This window comes from Vitis riparia, chromosome 5 (assembly GCF_004353265.1).
Source record: "Vitis riparia cultivar Riparia Gloire de Montpellier isolate 1030 chromosome 5, EGFV_Vit.rip_1.0, whole genome shotgun sequence".
Lineage (NCBI taxonomy): Eukaryota > Viridiplantae > Streptophyta > Magnoliopsida > Vitales > Vitaceae > Vitis > Vitis riparia.
Genome location: NC_048435.1, coordinates 6,157,084 through 6,163,535, shown reverse-complemented (window position 1 = coordinate 6,163,535; position 6,452 = coordinate 6,157,084). Strand labels below are relative to the sequence as shown.

Genomic DNA, 6,452 nt, shown 5'->3' with positions numbered 1-6,452 from the left:
GTGGTTAAGCAAGTGCCATGCTTGGGACATTAATATGGTGTCATTCATGCCTCAACCACAACTCACGGACACTCTATCTCACAAACTCAAAGAATATCTAGAACAGAGAAACAAAATTCAAAGATGTGTGAATGAAGTGTAAATTAGCTTGGAAGAAATAATGAATTTCCCTTAATGAATCATAGACCTTACTTTGATTTCTCAAAATGTGATACCTTGACAGCTCAACACTTGATTAATACCCTTCACCATCTAAGAAGAAAAACGGGATATTCATGCATTCACATTCAAGCTGTTGTCATCTCCATTCACAAAGTCAGTAAGAAAGGTCAAACCATACAGTATTGTACTAGTTATATGGAAATCCACAAGTCAGAGCAATGGGGATGCTTTGATTGATATTGTCCCACAACCATGTAAGGGATCTTCTCTATAGGACTATGAGTAATATTATTTCAGAAGATTTGCATTTTTTTTCTTCCTTGTTTTAGTCGTCAATCTTCCAAAATATTTTAAGAGGACATGTAAGAAGCTTATTATTTCTGTCAGGAGTCAATTAAATATCCTGAAAGCTTCATATCTTCAGAGAGTAAATACAAGATCAACGATATGCTATCTGAATCTGTACGTGACATATCTCCCATAACAAACTCATGAACTACATGGCTCAACTCAATCCAGCTTGAGCCTCTATTCTTTCTCACCCGATGCTCCCTAATCTTTGCTCTCACTTTAGCAACACTGCTCCATCTTCCAGTAGCAGCATATATTGGATAAAAGAATATAATTACCAGAATTATCTGGTTCAATCTTGAATAACTCAGCTGCTGCAACTTCAGCCAGCTGAACATTGCAGTGGACCCTACAAGCTGCAAGCAAAGCACCCCATACAACCGAATGTGGTGCTATTGGCATATTACGTATAAGGTTATATGCCTCCTCAAGGCATCCAACACGACCCAGAAGATCAACCACACATGCATAATGCTTTTCTGAGGGTTGAATTCCAAATTCTTCAGTCATTTGTTTAAAGTACTTCCTGCCTTCATCAACAAGGCCCCCATGATTACAAGCAGTCAGAACTCCAAGAAAAGTCACACCATCAGGTTTTATATTTTCCCTTTGCATTTTATCAAACAAGAAAATAGCATCACGGCCCAATCCATGATTTGCCAAGGCTGCAATCATTGTGCTATAGGATAGTAAGTCTTTGGGTGAGCCATTTCAAACATTTGCAAAGCCTTTTCAATGCTGCCACATTTTGCATACATGTCTATCAAACTAGTGACAACCCTCAGATCAGAAAGAAGTGAGGGCCCCACATAGTTGTGAATAATCGATTCAGCTGCATCTATAATCCCCAACTGCGAGCAAGCTGAGATGATTCCCAAAATAAAAGTCTCATCTGGCTTGATGTCCTGCTCCTTGAACCGTTCAAACAATTCCAAAGCCTTAAGAGGCTGTCCATTTCTAGCATAACCTCCAATCATGGTAGACCAAGTGACGAGATTCTTCATGGGCATCTGATCAAATAAACATCTTGCACCATTAGTATCCCCATTTTTAATGCATCCATCTAGCATAATACCCCAAGATATAACATTTTTATTTGGCATTCTATCAAAAAAGTCTTTTGCAGATTCTAATTCCCCTGCTTTACAGAATCCTGAAATCATTATATTCCAACTCCCAGTATCATGAATGGGCATTTTCCCAAAAATGATCCTAGCATTCACACAATCACCAATATCCATGTACCCGGAAACCATCACATTCCATGATGCCAAGTCTTTGACAGGCATTGAATCAAAAAGAACCTGTGCCTCTGCCATGTCACCAGCCTTAACATATCCACAAATCATGCTAGTCCATGAAACCACATTCCTCTCTGGCATTCTATCAAAAAACTTGCGCGCAATATCAACTCTATCATTATTCCCATAACCAGAAATCATCATATTCCAAGACACAATATCCTTCTCGCACATCTCATCGAATGCCTGCCTTGCAGTATCCACTTTCCTGCATCTCATGAACAGATCAAGCACTGCATTCTGCACAATCAAATCAAAACCAAATCCATATTTCAAGACAAACCCATAAACAGCTTGCCCACCTTTGAATCTTGTAAGCCGGGCAAGAGCCTTGAGCACAGAAGAAATAGTGAAATTCAAAACTGAGATGGGTTCCCTCCGCATTTGGATAAACAGAGAAAAAGCTTCATCATATTGACGATTTTCAACATACCCATGAATCAAGGATGTCCATAGATAGGCATTTGGCTGAGTAATTTCATCAAAAACCTTATGGGCGTAGTCAGTGGCTCCAAAGCGTGAGTAGAGACGGAGAAGTTTGTTGATAACAAACTCCGAGGAAGCAACTGAGCTGTCGATCAAAAGACGGGCATGGATGGATTTCAAGGATTTGAGAGTTTTGCAGTTGTGGATGATATGCAAAATAGGAGGATTCATGGCGCGAAAGAGGAAATCTAACAACTTTTTAAATGTTTCATTTGTTGGGATATCAAATTGAAACAGTGGGCTTCCTCAGTGATTGAGAAGAATGGTGTGGGCCTAGTTGAGCTCAAATTTGACCATGAAGCCTATCATTGAGCCCAAACATTTCACGCCAGCGTAATGATGTGTGAGCTCTATTTTTTAAGAAATGAGGTCCTCTTCCATTAAAAATTAAAAGTTGTTTCCAACTTATCTCTAATTTATATTGAACTCTTCTTTTGAATGAATAAATTTAGTACATTTTTTTTCTCTTTAAGAGACAAATTCCGTATTTTTCTTTTCATTAAAGAGACAAATTCAATACAACATTGTTTTTAAATAGTAATTCATCTCCTCAAGAGACGCTTACCGTGACTTGTCACAAATATCTCCCAAATATCAATGTCCTCAACCTACTGAAGATTCAATGTCTAGAAATGAAAATGACACAATCTTAGCGAGCTCAACTTATCTAAAACTCAATATCAAAGAAAAAAATTCCATCGAAACTCAATTTTAACCGGTCTACAAACATCCGATGATTACATAAGCAATAAACACTAATTTGATAGTATATAATCAATGCGCAAACGATATCCAAAAAATGAATATGTGTTAACTATATAGGAAAAAAAACATACACATCATACAAAACATAGAAATGTAAATCTATTAAACATCACACTAAATCTCATGTGTCACATGGTTGGGGTCTCTTCTTATGAGTTGGACAGTTTCGATAGATATATGTTACATAGGCTCAGCCTTGATATTGGGAGCAATGTTGAAATCAAGAGCAATATAGACATCAAAAGTAGCATAAACATTGAGATCCAAAGTTGGATATCTACATTATTTACATGGTCCATTGCAGCATAAGGAATGTATGCATCATGGCACATGCTCCTACTTCCTTGGCATTATGCTTTCACTAGTCCTTTGGCAAGTGCTATTGGAGCTAGAGTAGATGTTGGTTGTTGATAATGCGCCATTGAGAGGCTAAATAGTGGTATGGAACAATGTGAATGGTTAATCCTAAATACTACTTCGATCTTGAACAATTGATGTTATAAGATTATGATATTATTTCTCGATAGCATGTCCCCTATGCCCTCATCTCCTTCATCCTCTTCTTGCCCCTTGAGAGGATACATATGAGATAGTTATGGTTGATGGACGAATTTACAATCAAGCTAATTGATGCACTGCTTCTAATGTCCTATATGATATAGTGTGTTTATGTCTCATAGCCCCCTATGGAGCATATGGCCTAGACAACTTTTATATACACTTTGTGTTATTTCCTTACACTTTTAAAGGAGAAGCTAGAATTGAACCAAAATAAAAGAAACAACGAGTATTATTGAAATTACCAACAACTTGTAAAATGATCTATACCATGTAAAAAATCTAAGCATGGTGGAATAGTACCATTGCATGTAAGATTTGGATGTCCTAATACTACCTTGTTATTGATTACAAGATCACGATAATTGTCCTACACTTGAATATACTCCTAATGCACAATCACTTAATCAAGATCATGCTAACCTTGTAAATTGATACTATGTGGTTTGATGTTAATATTACATGGTTGAGGCATACCTTGTCTTATACCAAATTGACATAGCACTCAATTTTCTTTATGTGACTTTACTAAGTGAAAGCACATAAGAGGTGACATAGTGCACTAGATGTCAGACCATAGGTAAACTATAATATTAAAGGTGTAAGGTTGCTACAGAATCTAATATGACCTTAAGATGTTGAAGGTAAATTTGTATCAAGAGAGGACATGGGTAAATACCTCAATGATAAACCTATAAGATGGATAAATAACACGTTAGTTGAGACAAGGCAACATTATGCTTTGCATTATGTGTATCCCATAGAAGTAGAGGAAATAGAAGATCATGGTTCACATGACATCATGTCAAAGTTGTTGAAATACCTAGAAAAATCTATTTCAAGTCTTGGATTGCAAGGTTGCATGCATTTATGCTCTTGGAACACCAGATCAAAGACAACGTAAGCATTTAAAAACAAGAGCTTAGATCTAAGGCTAAAAAAAAAAAAAAAAAAAAAAAAAATTCTCTTTACCTTTGATTTGAATGTTTCCAAATCAAATTTAGTCACTGAAAAGAATTTCAAAATCCATAAATTTTCCCTTCGATGACTCAATCTTTTATCATTGGCACATGTGTAAAGTGACTACATACTTAGAGAGAGAGAGAGAGAGAGAGAGAGTAATGGAGGCTAGAGTTTTCTTCATAGAAGAATAGAGTGAATGGGTTTTGTTAATCCTAAATACTAAGTAGGTTTATATAGCTACTATTGTGGGCTTACATTACTTTGACCCAACTTGGGTTTAGGTCCCTTAATTTAGTCCATTAGGTCTTAATTAATTAATTAATCTTATTGGCTTTAATTAATTAATTAATTTAATCCATAAAAATCCAAAATAATTAATCATTAATTCTTGTATAACCTTGAACTTTTACCAAAATGTCTTTATACATATAAATAATTAATTCTTTATAAAACCTTAAAACACATAGTCACAAGTTCTTCAACAACCTTGAGCTTTTGCCAAAACGCTCTTATACTCACATGATTAAATCTCCAATTTTCTTCAAACCCTTGTGCCAGAAAAGAATGTGAGCTTGAGGAGAGACCATTGGACTTATAGGAAAATAAATAATCCAGTTATGAAGTTAATTCAATACCCCACTAAAGAAAGTCAATTGCACTTTAGCATCCTATGATATTAAAACAAGAGACAAACTGATCAAATATAATTTAATTAATTTCTAGGATCTTAGACCTACTATCCATAACATTCAAACTACCTATGAATTAGTGTTCATGATCTAACAAGATAAAAATTATCAACACTTCAATATTACCTCTATCATTCTTGAGCTTCAAATCCTCCTATATTGTAATCAACTGACATACTCTAGTTCACAAAGAATATATGTCAAAATTCAATTTAGAAATTACTATGACACCACATATTTCATAATCACAAGTCTTTGGAATCACTAAAGGAGATATGTTATTTCAATTTCATGAGATATCATAATACTTTTATTAATAATACTTATTTCTAATATTGTAATTATTAGCGACTTGATCTATAAGGAATATATAACCACCTAAGGGTCTTACCACATCAATATTCTCTCAAAATTGGGAGTTCATGTAATATAATAGCTTAATAAAATCACTACTAGCTAATGTCCAATGTCCTAATTCATCGTAGGTCCAATTTAAATATGATCTTATACATTAGTACACTTGTCATAGAAAACTCATCTCGATAACTAAAACAAGCTATTTCTCTTATTAAAAAGTTGTTCATCACAATCTTAAATAGATTACTTAGATTCATGAACTAATTATATTTAAGTTATATTTTGATACACATTTTATTCATTTTGTTATATGTACAAACTCGTATACAAAATACAAGAACTCTAATGGAAAATGTATGAATTTACCTTGTGATATTAAAAGCACTTTTCAATGATTTAAAATTTTGAGACAATGAGAATTTTTTACTTCCTCAAATTTTAAAAATTTTAAAAAACAATTTTCAAATGCATTTGTACTAACTTTTCATATAATATTTGTACATTTTGTACAAAAAAATTTATTCTTTATAAAAAATAAAAAGCAGATCCAAATGCAATTTAGTAAATTTTCATTTCTTTGTTAATAATACCCATGATTAAGGGATATAAAATTATATAAATAAAAAAATACTATGCTATGTTGTTAAATATGTAAATATATATGGTATATATTAAATATTTTCTTAGCTACCTGAAACAAAATTGCACGACTGATACAGACCACATGTCTAACCATGCACCGACCATCACAATGACTACTAACGCCATCATTCTTATGACACTGATCCAAGCCTGTCTCGCAGAGTCAAAGATCAGACCT

The 6,452-nt window shown here is 34.1% G+C and overlaps 1 pseudogene; it reads right to left on the bottom strand.

The window, feature by feature from the left end:
• Positions 1–280: 280 nt before the first annotated feature.
• On the bottom strand, positions 281–2,616 carry LOC117914245 (annotated as a pseudogene).
• Between the last annotated feature and the right edge of the window lie 3,836 nt (positions 2,617–6,452).